Raw genomic sequence first — 17,041 nt, forward strand, 5'->3', positions numbered from 1 at the left:
CAGAAGCTCCTACTCAGCAAATCTTCCTCTAGAGTGTCAGTCTTTTGCCCTTGAAAAATATTTTTTTTCCTATCAAACAAGGCCACAGAAATGGCAGATGCCTGCCTCAATGCCACCCCAGTCATTTAGCTGTCTGACTATTACGCTGATTTATTTGTCCAGAGATACTTGTGATTGAATTCTCTCTGCCCCAGGAAGTTGTAAAAATAAAGTAATTCTCTCTCCTTTCCCTGTCCCCTCTCTCTTTCCTCTCCCCTTCTTTCTTTCCCTAACCCCTCCTCTTTCTTCTTTTCCTAGATCCTGACCTTCCCTTACTTATTCCTTCCTTTCTCACAATCTTTAACTCTCCCTTTTCATGGGTTGATTTTCCAGTTTTCCATCACAAGCTGCTTTCTCTTGGTTAAAAAAAAACTTTACTTCATCTAAACTTATTTTCTAATATTTAATACACATCTCCCACTCTAATAAGGTCAGTCTACTTATACTGACCCATGAATGCCATTCTTCTATATCCCCAACTAGCACTAGAATGTACTTTTATGTACTTTTTCAAGAAGTAGAAATAACAACAGCCTCTTGTATGTATTTTGAAGTGATATAGGAACATGAGGATAGGGGTAGAAATGCTAGGGCACAAGTGACCAGTTCTGTCCTTCCCTCATCCTTCTTTACTTAGAGTCTATTTTAGGCTTAATGCAATTTCAGAACCATTGGACTAGCTTGACAACAAACTGACAGAGGAATGATAGGAGTTAAAAGAAATGAACTCACCCCCTACCTAAATTTAGGGGGATCCTGAATGATTCCTATTTTAAGACTAGTTTAGGAAAAAAAGATCTTGACCTTGGAGCCATTCGATGAGCAAGTCCGATGTGGCAATGGGCCTAAGAAAAGAGGGGGAAATGCTGATTAACTCTAGGCTTGACGTACTTTGTTAGAGAAAGAAGAAATATTGAACTCAAAAACAGAAGACAACTCTAACTTGACAGTTGGTAGGACTCTATGAGGACCAAAATGATATCTCTGTTGGGGTCAATGTATAATGGGTAGAACTGTGGCTGATCTGACCAATGTGAGCTCTGAAGGTGCTACCACAGGTTGCCCACAAATAATCTAGATAGACATTTGGAAAGGAATTTCTAAATTTTCATATCTCAAATTTCTTAGTTCTAAGGTCCTAAGGTTTCTCAAACTTCTATCCCAAGATTTCTCTATGCAAATAATGAGGAGAGAGGAAAGCAAGAACAAAATACTGTAGGCAGGAGCTGGTCTCATAGCCCTCAGCTTTTTTGTCACAAATTCTTGCCTTTATCATGTACATGTGATCTCCAACATACCTCTCCTGTCAGAGCTGCCCTATGTGTATTTTATTTTTTATCACCAGTAATATGTTATTACATTTTTATACTATAATTTATCCAAACATTCCCCAATTGAGAGGAACCTACTTTTTTCCAATTTTTTATTCCTATCACACAAAAAATATCACTTAATATTTTGGTAGAATCAGACCTTATCCATCATTAAACTCCTTGGAGTATATATGCAATAGTGAAATCACTGGGTTAAAGAGAATGAAAAATTTAATGTCCTTTTCTTACATAATTTCAAATTGCTCTGCAGAAGTTGGGTCAATTTATAGTTTCACCACCAGTATATTAATTTATCTTTCCATAGCCTTTCCTGTTATGTGCCTGCCAGCTAAATTATACTTCATTCCTTACCTATATTTTATTCAGGCAAACACAGTTGAGCAGAGAGACAAAGATGGCAAGTTCTCTATTTCACAGAAAACAGGTGCTTAAATACCCCTCCTTGTTCCTGGTTCCCCCCCCCCCAATTCTTTAAGTAGCCAATCAATCAGGGGCTCACTCCCTCGGGCTGGTACTGCCATACACTGCTGCAACAGTCTCTTATACTCTCCAATATCAATTATTTCTGTCTTCTATCACTTTGGAATGCCCAATAAGGCAGGTAGTTTTAACTTTTATTTCACTTACTATCAGTTTTTTAGATAATTTTTATATGACTGATTTTTGCACCAATTCTCTAGAAATAAATTTTTAAAAAAATTCAGTAACATGCTTCAAAACCAAAGGGAAGAGAGTAAAAAGAGAGGAGAGTTACTCCTTTTGATTATTCATTGGATTATGGCTCAGCAGCCAGTTGAAGGACTCTTCATCATCACCCTTTGCAAAAGGCCATGAGTCATAAATGACTAGGAGTTGTACCTCCAACTTTCCACAAAATAGTCTGGAATCATTTAAAAAACAAATACACATGCTTTATGCCTATTCCATGTTAATACTACAGACCAGAGACCATGGAATCCCCTACCTTCCTCCTTAGAATCTATTTATACTGACAGGAATCTTTAATCTATTTCACAGACATATCCTGTTCCTCTCCTTCTTCTCCCTGCTTTGTGTGACAGAGGGTCAAATATTATTCCTAGAAAGAAGGAAGGAAGAAGAGAAGTTTTAAAAATGCTTGATTCAGATCCATTTTTCTTAATTCTGACATACCAACTAATTTAATTTGCCTTGAATTGTTTGTATATATGAGCAGAGTATAATCAATGGAACAGTATATGAGTTCATTTTGTGGTTTCCAAAAATGATAGTATTCTTTTATTACTAATGATACAAACCATATTTTTCCATTTTATCTTCAATGCCAGAAAATTCTATAGTTCTTTTGCATACTTTGAATTGAACAAATAGGAGTAGCATTTGGAATTGTAATGAAAGTTAAGAGTATTAACTACCCCAAAGATCTTTGAAGAGCAATAGGAAATATTTACAGAGAAATGTAGTAGACTAGATATGCAAAAAAATAGAGCTACAGACCTGGAGTAGCAAGATCTGGGTTCAAATCTAGCCTTGGACATTTACTCTGTGATTCTGGCCATGTCACTTAACCTTTCTGTGCCTCACTTTCCTCATCTGTAAAGTAGGGATAAAAATAGCACTTACCTCCCAATGTAGTTAAGAAAATAAAATAGGGGGCAGCTAGGTGGTGCAGTGAATAGAGCACTGGCCCTGGAGTCAGGAGTACCTGAGTTCAAATCCAGCCTCAGACACTTAATAATTACCTAGCTGTGTGACCTTGGGCAAGCCACTTAACCCCCTTGCCTTGCAAAAAAATAAATAAAATAAAGTGATAATTGTAAAGTTCTTTGCTTTTTGCTATATTTTTTTCTATTTGATAATATTTGCTATTATTAGTTCTCATAACTTCTTATTGATATCTACTGTTTCTTACATCATTGGTTAACCAAAGTATTCCTCCCTTTTGCCTTCCCAGAGAGATATCCCATATCCCTTTTAAAATTAAATCAGAAAAGACTAATACATTGAGAAAGTCTAAAAACAGTGATTTATTGAGTTTCATTATCTTCTGATTATCCATTTTCTAATCTCTTTCATTAAATGATCTATTCTTCAACCAATACTAAATGATTTTGGTGATGGCTGCTTTGTAATGTAGTGTGAAATTTGAAAGTGCTATTTCCCCTTCATCACTACTTCTTTTCATCATTTCTTTTGTTATACCAGGTCTTCCTTTCATTTTTCCAAATTAATTTTATTATTATTTTGTCAGGTTCTATAAAGTATCCCCTTAGTAATTTTATTGGGATAGTATTAAAAGTGCTATTATTGTCATTCTGTTATTTTGGCATGTACACTGAATATTCCTTTAGCTATCTAAATTTTTCTTTATTTCTTTAAGGAGCACTTTGTAATTGAATCTACAAAAATCTTTTGTGTGCTTTGATAGGTCAGTCCCCAAATACTTTAAGCATTTTGCAGTTATATGGAATGAGATTTCTCTTTCTATTATTGCTTTTTTGAATTTTGTTATTTTATAGAAATGCAGTTGATTTTTATGTTTATTTTTCAGCCTATAACTTGGCTGAAGCTTTTTAAGTGTCTCAATTAGTATCTTTGGTGCTTTCTTAGAAATTTTCAAACATCCCCATCATATCAGCAGCTAAGGAAGATAGTTTTATCTTCTCTTTACCTATTTGTATGCTTTTAAATTCTTTTTCTTGTCTTTTTGGGAAGACTATTGCAAGTTTTCCCAGAACCACATCAAATAATTTTGAGGAAAAAAGATATCCTTGTTCTGTTTTTCAGTCATGTTTAATTCTTCGTGATCAGATTGGGGTTTTTTTAGGGAAAGATATTGATGTGGTTTGCTGTTTCCTTCTTCAGTTTTACAGATGAGAAAACTGAGGCAAACAAGGCTAAGAGCCTAGCCCAGAGTGACATACTTCCTAAGTATCTGGGTTCAGATTTGAACACACAGAGATGAGTCTTCCTGATTCTAGGCCTGGAATTCTATCCACTGCACCACCTAGTTCCTAAATCTAATAGGGGCAGCTAGAGGCATGGTGAATAGAGTACCAGCCCCAGAGTCAGGGACTTGAGTTCAAATCCAGACTTGGGCAAATCACAACTCCATTGCCTTGTCTATTATATTTTGTTTTACATAGATGCTTTTTATGATATTAAAAAAATTCTATGCCTATATAAAGTTTTTAGTATAAATGAGCACTATACTTTGTCAAAGACTTTTTCTGAATTCATTAAGATGATAAATGATTTTGTATGGTTTGGTTTTTAATATGATTATGTTGATTGTTTTCCTAATGTGGAACCATCCTTGTATCCCTGGTCATAATGAATTCTTTCTTTTTTTAAAATTTGTTTTTATTTAAGGCAATAGGGTTAAGTGACTTGCCCAAGGTCACATAGCTAGGCAATTATTAAGTATCTGAGATAATGAATTATTTCTATGATAAATTGTTGTAGTCTGACAGGATTTTGTTTAAAATTTGTGTCAATATTTATTAATAATATAGGTCTACAGTTTTCCTCCTGTGTTTTATCTTTCCCTACTCTAGGGATTTGTATTATATTTGCCACATAAAAGGAGTCGGGTGGGGTTCCTTTTTTCTTAATTTTTGAGAAGGATTTGTAAAGTATGGATAGTAATTGTTCTTAAATGTTTTCTAGAATTCTCCTTTGAATCCATCAAAACATCAAAACTATGAGTTTTTTCTCTGGTAGTTTTTAATAGCTAACTCTATTTCCTTTTCTGGGAAATCTCTATCTGTATCTCTAAGATCTCTATCTGATCTTCTTATAGTTTAGAAATTTTATATATTTGAAGGTATTCCCCTATTTCTTTTATGTTCTTGGTTTTGTTAACATATATATGCATAATATATTCTAATTATCTTGCTCATTTAGTATTTCATTATTTTGATTTTCTACCCTTTTCTTTTTAATCAGATTAGCTAAAGTTTATCAATCTTTTCAAACAATCAGCTTTTAATTTCATTCATTGTATTTATGTTTTTTGTTTTTATTTTATTTCTGCTCTAATTTTGTTATTTCTTCTTTTGTGCTTATTTTAGGTTTATTTATTTGATGGCTTTCTAGTTTTTTACAACTATATATTCAGTTCATTAACTCTCCTTTTTCCTATTTTGTTAATATATTTACAGGGAAATGATTTTTTCCCTGAGGACTATCTTCCTGTTCATTTCCCTCCCTCCTTCACATATTCTCCCATTTTGTAATTTAGTTCCATAAATTTTATATATACATTCGTGTGTGTGTGTGTGTGTGTGTGTGTGTGTGTGTGTGTGTGTGTTCACTTCTAAGCATGGTGCTGCCAGCTTTGGTTTATACATAATGCCTCGAGTCCTCCTTTTTTTTCTTCACCAGATTTCTGCCTTCACCTGTCACCTTATGTAAATTTAGGAAAAAGTCTCTGAATTCTATCACTCTTGCTACTGCTATTCTTTTTTTTTTTTTTTTTTTTTAGGTTTTTGCAAGGCAAATGGAATTAAGTGGCTTGCCCAAGGCCACACAGCTAGGTAATTATTAAGTGTCTGAGACCAAATTTGAACCCAGGTACTCCTGACTCCAGGGCCAGTGCCTTATCCACTATACCACCTAGCTGCCCCGCTACTGCTATTCTTAAAGGACAATAAATATTGCTGCATTATTCACCCCACCTTCATTTTAAGAAATAATACCTCTATTTCTACTTTTCTATCTAAGTCTGTTTCAAATGTTACTTTCCTATTGAATATCCATCATTTTTCTTTTATGCTCAACTTTGGAGTTGCTGGGTAGATCACCACTAGGTACATCCTGAACTGTATTACTAATTGGAATGCAGGATTCTATTCCATTTAGAGTTTTCTGGCTGAATATCTTATTTTTAAATTACATTTTTTATTTGAAGGTCTTTCTCTAAATCATTTGAAGAACTTGTTTCGGAATTTTATTATTAAATTTAACTACTATATGTCTAGGACTTTACAGTCTTGGGGTTTTTTTGGAGGTGAGCTATGAATTCTTTTTTTGTTTGTTCGGGTTTTTTTTTTTTTAGGTTTTTTTGTAAGGCAAACGGGGTTAAGTGGCTTGCCCAAGGCCACACAGCTAGGTAATTATTAAGTGTCTGAAACCGGATTTGAACCCAGGTACTCCTGACTCCAGGGCCGGTGCTTTATCCATCACGCCACCTAGCCTCCCTGAGCTATGAATTCTTTCAAAAGATATTTCATTTTCTATGTTTAGAAGGTCTGGGGAATTCTCTTCTGTCATTCTTGCATTATGATATTCAGGATTTTTGTTTTATTCTATTCTTCTGGGAAATTTGTGATCTTTAGGTTGACTTTACATATTTCTTCAAGAACAGTATTTTTTATTTGCACAGTAAGCATATTTTATTTTAGTGTTATTTATTTAGTGTTATTTAGATTTTTTAGTGTTATTTAGATTTTTTTCCCTTTTATGTATTTTTTCAGATCCAATATTTTGTTTTTTATTTTGTTTCTTTGGCCATTTTTGCCATTGCAGGTCTGAGTTTTTCAAATTCTGCCCATTATTTTTGCTGTCCAGGCCATAAATTCTGCTCTCACAATTCTCATTTCTCTTTTGAACTAAGGAACAGTGTGTTATGCACATCTTCTTCACATTCCACAGAGCCCTCTGCCTCATTAAGTACTGAACCATTCTCCTTTGTTTTTCAATATTTATTCATAGATGCCTGAACTTGGTTACTAGATCTGGATGTCTTATTTCTTTCCACTGTTAATGTTTTCCCTGTAGATTTATCTGATTAATTTAGGTTCAAGACCTTTGCTTCCCCCCCTGAAATATTTGCTAATTTCACTCATTTTTCTCCTGTTTTCTTCCCTATTCCTTCCTTGTAAACATCTGCAAAAGCAATCACCTTTTGGGAGGGGGAAACCTCTTCTAAATTAATGAAATTTTTTTTTTGATAATGTACCCTCCCCCTTAATGTTATCTGAAAACTTTCCTGAGTTGGAAGGGGACACTCCCTTGAAGGATATATATATATATATACCCCACCTTCTGATTATACAAATGTTTAGTAAGTATGCTTCCCTAAAAAACTACTATGAGTTCCCTTCAGCTGAACTCCCCTTCTTGCATGACTGACTGCAGGCCTAGATAATCTATGAACACATAGTAGGCTCACCTAATTGTCTTTTATTAAGGACACCGCTACAGGTTTTTGACATTACTTTCTGATTCCCTCTCCTCTATTGGCAGAGTCTTTGAGGGCTGAATCTCAGGGCATCTTCCCTTTCTCCCACAGTGGGAAGCTCATAATTCTGGCCTGGGTTTCTGCCCTGAGTGACTTTTGAGTGGGGAGATTGGTCCCATCTGGATGCTGAGCTCTTTCCCTCGAGTTGGGTGAAGCACCACATCCCTGTCCCAGGGTTCTCTTCTGCTGGTCCCCAGGTCTCTGCCTGGCCCAGTAGATGCAGCACTGTTCGGGCTGGTGTGCTGGTGTGCTGAGTTCTACTTCAAGCCCAGACGACAGGTGCAGAGCTCTTTCCGGGTACTGCTCCCCTTCAGAGATCTTTTGCAATTCAGACTCCTGTGTGCCGAGGTGCCCGCCTCGCTGTTATAGTCTAGGTAAACTTCCAGTGTGGAGCCCAAATCTCCAGGCACTGGAGAGAGGGAAAGGAGACCTGGATATGGGGCTGGGTATTTTTACGCACTATGTTTTATGTAGTTGGGTAGGAGAGAGGTTGCTGAATGAGTTCAAAGTAGATGTCAGTTCATGAGTGGTTTTTATTTTTTTTCAATCTTCTTTTTGAATTCTAGCATGGTATTCTAGACCATGGAGAGATAGCTGGAATTGCTTTATCTTTTTTTCTTTTTTTGCTAGACAATGGGATCAAGTGACTTGCTCAAGGTCATATAGCCAGGTAATTATTAATTCTGAGGTCAATTTTGAACTCAGCCCTTCCTGACTCCAGGACCAATGCTCTATCTACTGCATTACCTAGCAGCCCCTGCTTTATCTTTTTTATTTCTAATTTTGGAGAGCTTTGAGAAGTTATAGGGATCAGAGAAAATTTCTAGTCCTCCAACTTTGTTAGTCATGTGACCCAAAAACCCTGTTGACTATTATTGTCATTTTTTTTAGTTTTTTGGGGGTTTTTTTGCAATCAATGGAGTTAAGTGGCTTGCCCAAGGCCACACAGCTAAGGTAATTATTATGCCTGAGGCCGGATTTGAATTCAGGTACTCCTGACTCCAGGGCCAGTGCTCTATCCACTGTGCCACCTAGCTGCCCCTTGGCTATTATTATTAATAACATGAACCAACGTTAAAAAAAACTGTACAATTTACTGATATTTTATTCTTTCTCTAAGTTTGGAAACTAGAGGTAATGGATAAAATGAAATTACATTGGCCAGATTCATTTGGATGGAAGTTAGCAAGATTCTTAATCCTAGATTCTGTGATTCTGAGAGTCATTGATAGATTTAAGTAATACACCAAAGTACATTGGTAGACTGAAAGTATAAGGAAGAGGAAAGGGAGAGGAAAACAGAGAGGTTGGGACGTGAGGAATGATAGAGTAAGAAAAGAAGGAAAGGAAGAAAAGGAGAGGAAGAAAAGGAGAAGAAAGAAGAGGAGGAAGAGAAGAAAAGGAAGAAAAAGGAAAAATATGAAAAATGAGAAGGAAACAGAGAAGAAAAATAAGAAAGCATTTCTTATAGCTAGAAGTGATAGAACTGTATTAGCAACTCTATTAAGTTCAACAAGCTATTTGGCTGTGTCTTAGAGGTAGGAAAGTGTCTTAGGTAAATGACTTAGGTAAAAGTCAAGTTTTTTAAAGATTCAGTAGAGCCACTAGCATATTATAAGTCCTCTATAAATAGTAAATCAGCAACCAGAAAATAAAAACAGGTTTATTTGCCAGGGCTGAAATTAAAATAAAGCATAGCTAAGTGATATTAAACAATATTATAACAGAATCACTCACTATTAGGAACTTTACAGATTAGGTTTAGTAAAAATCAGGTATGGAACTTAAGAAAATTTTTTCTTTTTTAAGGTTTTAAGGTTTAATTGATTTTTGTGCTTTTATATCACATTCATTTCCAGCTATACCCCTTTCCACACCCAGAATGCCATCTTTATAGTAAGGGCTATCCATGGAACATGCTTAAAAATATGCCCCTCCACCCTCACCTTATGTTGGCTGAGCACTTGGGTGTGACAGAGATGGTGATTTCCCTAACTGCTTCTGTCCATGTGGCAATTGAGCACTGACTTGGCAAAGCCTGGATGGTCCTTTGTTCCTCCCCCTTATTGCCTGTAATGCTGAGAGAGAGAGAGAGAGAGAGAGAGAGAGAGAGAGAGAGAGAGAGAGAGAGAGAGAGAGCGTGTGTGAGCAAGCTTCCACTTTCCTATATGATATTACACTTCATTTGCAAAGATACTAGACTGGTTTGCCATTTCATTCTCTTTCCTAAAATATGATGCTATTGTTGCCCTCAATATATCAGGAAATTTGGAAAACTGGTCACTATATTTAGAACAGTTTATATCCCAATTCTAAAGAAGGGCAATGTCAAAGTTCAAATTACTGAAAACTTCCCTCATTTCTTATGGCTGAAAGGTTATACTTGAGATTCTGCAAGTTAGGTTTCAGCAACTTGTGAACTGAGAATTACAGAAGAGTAGGCTGGTTTTCAAAGAGGAACTAGAGAACAAATTGCCTACATTTGCTGAATTATAAAGAAAGCAAGGAGTTTCAGAAAAATATCGACTTCTGCTTCACTGCCTACACTAAAGTCTTTGTGTGGATCACAACAAAATGTAGTAAATTCTCAGAGATGGGAGCACCAGATCATCTTTAATGTACACTGAGGAATCTTTATGCAGATCAAGAAGCAATACTTGGAACCAAATATGGAATAACTGATTGGTTTAAGATTAGAAAAAGGAGCACAAGCTTGTATATTGTCACCTTATATATTTTTTTGGTTTTTTTGTCTTTTTTATTTGAGTTTATTTTGTATTTTAATTTCTCTCAGTTACATTTAAAAACAAATTTTAGCATTCATTTTAAAACTTTGAGTTTCAAATTCTCTCCCTTCTTCCCTCCCCTTCCCCCTTTGAAAATGTAAGAAATTTTATATAGGCAATACATATGTAGCTATGTCACCTTATTTATTTAACTTATATGTAAAGTACATGATGCAAAATGTCAGGTAGATGAATCAAAAGCCAGAATTTAAGGTTGCTGGGAGAAATAACAATTTCAGATATGGAGACAATACCACTCTAATGGAAGAGAGTGAAGAAGAATTAAGAAGCCTCTTCATGAGGGTGAAAGAGGAGAAAGTAAACCTGAATTGAAACAACATTAAAAAAGCAACAACTAAAAACTAAAATCTTGGCAATTGGTCCCATCACTTCCTGGTTAAAAAAAAAAGGAAACTGTCTAATTTTCTATTCTTGGGCTCAAAGATCCCTGCAGATGGCAACTATGGTCAGGGAATTAAAAGACTCCTTGGAAGGAAAACTATGGCAAATCTGGACAACATATTAAAAAGCAGAGACATCACCTTGCCAGGTGTTCTGTTTTTCTAGCTGCAATATATGGCTGTGAGAGTTGGACCATAAAGGAAAATTGATCAACTCAGAAATGAGGCTTTCAAATTGTGCTGCCAGAAGATTTTAGGAGACCTTTGAATTCTCAAATCAAATTAGTCAATACTTAAATTAATTCAGGCTATTCAGTAGAAGGTCAAATACTGGACTGAACACAAAATGAGGAAGAAAGGATTCACTGGAATGTTGGGAAAGATTGAAGGCAAATTTTCAGAGATCAAGGACAACACTGAAAGACCTGCTATGGACAATACCATCCATATCCAGAGAAAACAACCATGGAGGTTGAATATATACTATGTTCACTTTAAACATTTTTTCTTTTACTTTTTTCTTCTTTTCTCATGGTTTTTTCTTTCCCTTCAGTTCTAATTCTTTTTTTTTAATTTTTTTAGGGTTTTTTTTTTTTTTTGCAAGGCAATAGGGTTAATTGACTTGCCCACACACAGCTATGTAATTATTAAGTGTCTGAGGTAGGATTTGAACTCAGGTACTCCTGACTTGAGGGCCGGTGCTCTATCCACTGCACCACCTAGCGCCCCCCCCAGTTCTAATTCTTTTACAAAATGATTAATATGGAAATATGTTAAACTAGGCAAAAGGAAAAGGGGACAACAGAGAATGATATGGTTAGAAACAATGAACATGAACTTGGACAGACTTCAAAAGATAGTGGAGGATAGGAGGGTGAGCTATATAGTCCATGGGGTTATGAAGAGTCCTGGACAACAACAAACTTTCAAGGAACTTACATTTTATTGAGGGAGACAAGAAGTGCATATATATGATTATATATAGAATTAATATAAAAAGAACAAATAAAAAGTAGTTGGGTGGAGAGGGCAGTAGCAGTTGAGAGTATCTTTGGATCATGAATTTAGACCTGGAAGAATGCTAAGTCTCCAATGATCCAATGAATCCAATCTCCTTATTTCACATAATGTTTGTCCTTCATTCTTTATTTTTTTATTTTTTATTTTTTTAGGTTTTTGCAAGGCAAATGGGGTTAAGTGGTTTGCTCAAGGCCACACAGTTAGGTAATTATTAAGTGTCTGATTTGAACTCAGGTACTCCTGACTCCAGGGCCAGCGCTCCATCCACTGCGCCACGTAGCCGCCCCTTGTCCTTCATTCTTGAAGAAGGCCATGATATCAGGGGAGGTGATGCCATGACAAGTATGTGAATAGGATTTGACTAAGGGGGTGCTGTATTAAGTCACCAGTCTCACTTTCCCTTCCAGAGTCATCTGGGTCCAGTGGCCAGATAGGAAGCAGGAAGACTGGAGACAGCCTTTGATGGGAGTCAATCAGGACTGAGTGAAGTGCCCAAGGTTACCCAGCTAGTAAACATTAGAGGCTGAATTCAAACTCCTGTGCTTCTGACTCCAAGGCCAGTATTCTATCCATTGTGCCATCTAACTGTCCTATTTCACATATGAGAAACCTGAAATAGAGAGAGGTAAATGACTTGTCTAGGGTCACAGTATAGTAAATGTTTGGTTGAGTGAGGATTTGAACCTAGTTCTTCCTGATGCTAAGCCTCATGACCTAACTATTGAACTATGCTGCCTTACACCTATTTCTTTTTAAAAATATATTTATTTTTAACATTCATTTAAAAAAATTTCCAAATCCTCTTCCTCCCTTTTGTCCCTCCTCTGTCCACTGAGAAGTCAAGTAATATGACATCATTTATACATGTGAAATTATGTAAGTCATATTCATATATTAGCTCTGTTGCCAAAAACAACAAAAAACAAAAATAAAAACTTGCACCCACTTTTAACACCAATGGGAATGTGTCACTAGTAAAAGTGTCATAATGGAGGGTGAAGTTGACTAGCTTGTATTAGATCCTTTCTGTTCCTTCCTCCCAGTGAGATAAGAACAGTTGAATCCTTCTCAGGCCTTTTCCTACCACCTCCCCAGGGAGAAGGTCTTTTCTCTGCCATCTCCTCCCAATCCCATTTCTCTCTAAAGATCTAATCAGCCACACCCCGTTAAAACAATTAGTTCCTTTTTTAGTTTAGGGGCAATAAAAGACCAAGAGCACATGACTTTAGGCGGGTCTATTTTATAGTCTCTTAGGAAGAGAGATGCTGTAAGGCAGAAGTAGGGAGGGAAGGTACTCAGAAAGGTGAGGGCATGGCCACTGCAAAGTCTCAGAGACCAGAGAAAGCATGTCATGGATGATATACCTTGTTTGGCTAGATCATAGAATGTGGAAAGAGACATAATGAAGCTGAAAAAATAGGTGCTTATATGGTGAATAGGCTTGTCTTACAGAAAAATTATGAAGTAGAGAAGTTTAGCTGTTCCCGCCTCCTCATATCCCCTAACTTGTTCTCCTCCCTATTTCTCTACTTGATCCATGTCCTATTACTTGATCCAGTCTCATATCTCTCAACTGTCTTTGAGATATCTCAAATTGGATGTCCGAGAAACACATTAAACGAATACAGTAAGTTCAAAACAGAATTCATCGGTTTTCCTGCCCCCTTCCATACTTCTGCATTACTAAAGATAATATAATATTTAGGTATTATCTTCAACTCTCTCTTACCTTTCCCTTATCCAATCTGTTGCCAAGACCTGTCAACTTTATCTTTGCAACATCTTTCCAAAAAACCTCTCTCTATTATGATACTGCTATACAATCCTGAAGCAGGCCTTCTTCTCCTCATGCTTGGTCTATTGCAAACAGCCTACTGGTTGATCTTTGGGCAGCCAGGTAGTGCAGTGGATAGAGCACTGGCCTTGGAATCAAAAAGATGGGAGTCATAACTGGCCACTGGACCCAGATGACTCTGGAGGAAAATGTGAGGTTGATGACTTAGCATAGCATCCCCCTACTCAAATCCAATTCATTGCTTGTCATGTCATCACCTCCTTGATGTCGTGGTCTTCAAGAACTATGGACAAACATCATCATCTCTGGTTGATCTCCCTACACAAGCTTCCCCTACAATTCATCCTTTATTTGGCACCAGAGTGATAAAGTGAGGATTCTACCATGTCACCCCCTTACTCAGTAAAATCCAGTAGCTCCCTTATTACCTTTAGGATCAAATACAACTATTTGGGTTACAAAGCCTTTGAACCTTTTAGATCTTTTTATACCCTACATTGCTCTCTCTACCCTTCTCTCATGTGTTTTGATCTAGCCACCTGAATAAGTCACTTCATTTCTGGACTCCTAGTAATTTTCTCTGCCTGGAATCTCTTCTTCCTCATTTTCATCTCTGCCTTCAAGTTCCAGCTAAAATCCTACCTTCTACTCCAGGGGTAGGGAAACATTTTTCCACCAAGGGTCATTTGGATATTTTTAACATCATTCAATGGTCAAATATTTAATTAATTTAATTTTCATGAGCTGCTAGGCTGGGAAGTGGATAGATCATCAGCCCTGGAGTCAGGAGGACCTGAATTCAAATCCAATCTGAGAAAATAATTATCTAGTTTGTGTGTGACCTTGGGCAAGTCATTTAACCCTCCATTGCCTTGGGAAAAAAAACAAAAAAAATTGAGTCTTAAAAAGCTCCCAGATTTATTTAATCTTGAGTCCCAATTTGTGGTTGCCTTGGCAAGGCCAGATCAGCTAGCTGGTTCCTCCACCCTGTTCTATAGGAAGCCTTTCTCAATACCTTTTAATTTTTGTTGTTGTTGTTCTTTGTCCTGGTTTATGCTTGGTTCAATGACAAAGGAATTGGATTTGAGTGACTTTCTCTTAGTTCTCCAGAATCCATCTGAGTCTAGTGGCCAGATATGAATCAGAAGATGGTTGTGAATGGAAGGCAATCAGGGTTAAGGGGCTAGCCCCAAATCACACAGTTAAGCAAGGGTCAAGTATCTGAGGCAGAATTTGAACTCAGGTCCTCCTGATTCCAGGTCCTATGCTCTATCCACTATGCCACCACCATGAACCTGCTCTTAATTCTAGAGTCTACCCTCTGTAGATTATTTCCTATTTATCCAGTAAATAGCTGCTTTGAATTTGTTTGCATGCTATCCCCTCCTATAGATTGTAAGCTCCTGGAAGGCTGTGTGAGGTGGCCTGGACCTGCTGCCATATGGACGTGTCAAGACAATTCAGGGCTGTTTATCCACCCTTGGTGTGTAGTCAAACATAACCCAGGGGTCATTAGCAGTCATCCTGACTTTGTCTTGCCACTGGAATTTTTTTTAGTTTTTTTTTTTTTTTGCAAGGCAATGGGGTTAAGTGGCTTGGCCAAGGCCACATGGCTAGGTAATTAAGTGTTGAGGATTTGAATTCAGGTACTCCTGACTCCAGGGTCAATGCTTTATCCACTGCACCACCTAGCCGCCCTAGCCGCCCCTTGCCACTGGAATTTGATGACTGGGGGGGAGGGAGGGGGAGAGAGAGAGAGAGAGAGAGATTGAGGATTTTGTGCAATGGTCTTCTTCAAAAAGGAAAAATAAACAAATCCTGGAGGGCAGAGACTGGCTTCTGCCTTTCCCAGTGCTTAACTGACCTTGGCATTGGCTTAACCAACCTGACTCATGGCTGCTGCTATTTCTGTTTGTCCTTTGTTCTCAAAGACCATGACTTTGGGGAGGTGATGCTGTGACAAGCACACATGAATTGAATTTGAGTAAGGGGTCTGTATTGGGTCACCAGTCTCACTTTCTCCTCTGGAGCCATCAGGGTCCAGTGACCAGATATGAATCAGGACTACTGGAGATGATTGCTGAATGTGAGGCAATCAGTTAAGTATGATTTAAAAGTATAACTTCTTTTTAGGGAATTGCTGAAGAACAAAAAGCCTTTGAGATTAGAAGGAATGGTAGACTTTCAGCACCCATAACAGTTTGTGGGATAGATTTTTTGTATCTGGGAAAGTATCTCCACCTACTACTATGACAAACTTTGAACACATAAGAAAACAAAATGCAGTAAAATCTATTCATATCTACAGAAAAGTTTTTGTGTACTTGGTCTTATCTGATCTACCTCTAATGCTCCTTCTTGCCCTTCTCTACATTCTTTCATCTAGGGCTTCAATTATTTTTGCACAGAGGCCTCCCAGATCAAATGAGATAAAATATTTAAAGTGCTTTGCATATCTTTATAAAATGCATTCATACTACCTATTTTTTTTTTGTTAATTCTCTCAGTGAACCTCAGTACTACATCTTCAATACCACCATATATCACTTGCATTTAAAAATCAATATATCCAGGGCAGCTAGGTGGAAAGAGACAATCCTGGTGTTTCTCTTAGTTCTTCTCCAGAATCCATCTGAGTCTAGTGGCCAGATATGAATCTGAGTTCAGAACCGGTCCCAGACTGGTTAATACTTAATATGCACTAGCTGTGAGATTTTGGGCAAGTCACTTAACCCTTACAAAAACCACCACAACAAAAAAACCAAAAATCAATAGTCTAAGACTGAACTTCCCTTTTACCCCAATCTTTCCTCTTTCCCCAATTACCCTATTTCTAGTCACCAAAAAGTTGTCAATTTTGATTCTTCCATATTCCTCAAATTAAAATCTCAGAGGATAAGGACAATGTTGTTTTTGTATCCCTGAAGATGGCATTGATAGCCTTTTCCTAGGAGGTGGGTCATACACAGGATCAAAAGCTCATGACTGAAAGTCAATTTTTGATTGATGTAGATCTACATCTCTAGGAAGATCTACATCTCTACATGGAGATCCACAACTCTACATAGATGTAGAGTGGGTGAAGGACCTTAGAAATCATTTAGTCCAGGGGCATCAGCCCTCGAGTCAGGGGAACCTGAATTCAAATCCGATCTGAGAAAAATAATCTCGTTTGTGTGTGATCTAGGGCAAGTTACTAAATCCCCCACTGCCTGGGGAAAAAAAAAGCAGCAACAAGAAAATTAAAGGAGGCATAGACTCAAGTGGAGGCAGCTGAGAAACAGGGTGGAGAAAGTGACTTTGCCCACAGGCCATTTGGTGGCTGAGCTTCCATTCACTCCAACTTCATTTTCTACTTTATCCGGGCTGACTCAAGTCTGTTAAATGAATCCAATTGCTGGAAGCTGAAAAAGATACAAAAATAATGACCCGGGTCTCCGTCC

Source organism: Macrotis lagotis, chromosome X (assembly GCF_037893015.1).
Source record: "Macrotis lagotis isolate mMagLag1 chromosome X, bilby.v1.9.chrom.fasta, whole genome shotgun sequence".
Lineage (NCBI taxonomy): Eukaryota > Metazoa > Chordata > Mammalia > Peramelemorphia > Peramelidae > Macrotis > Macrotis lagotis.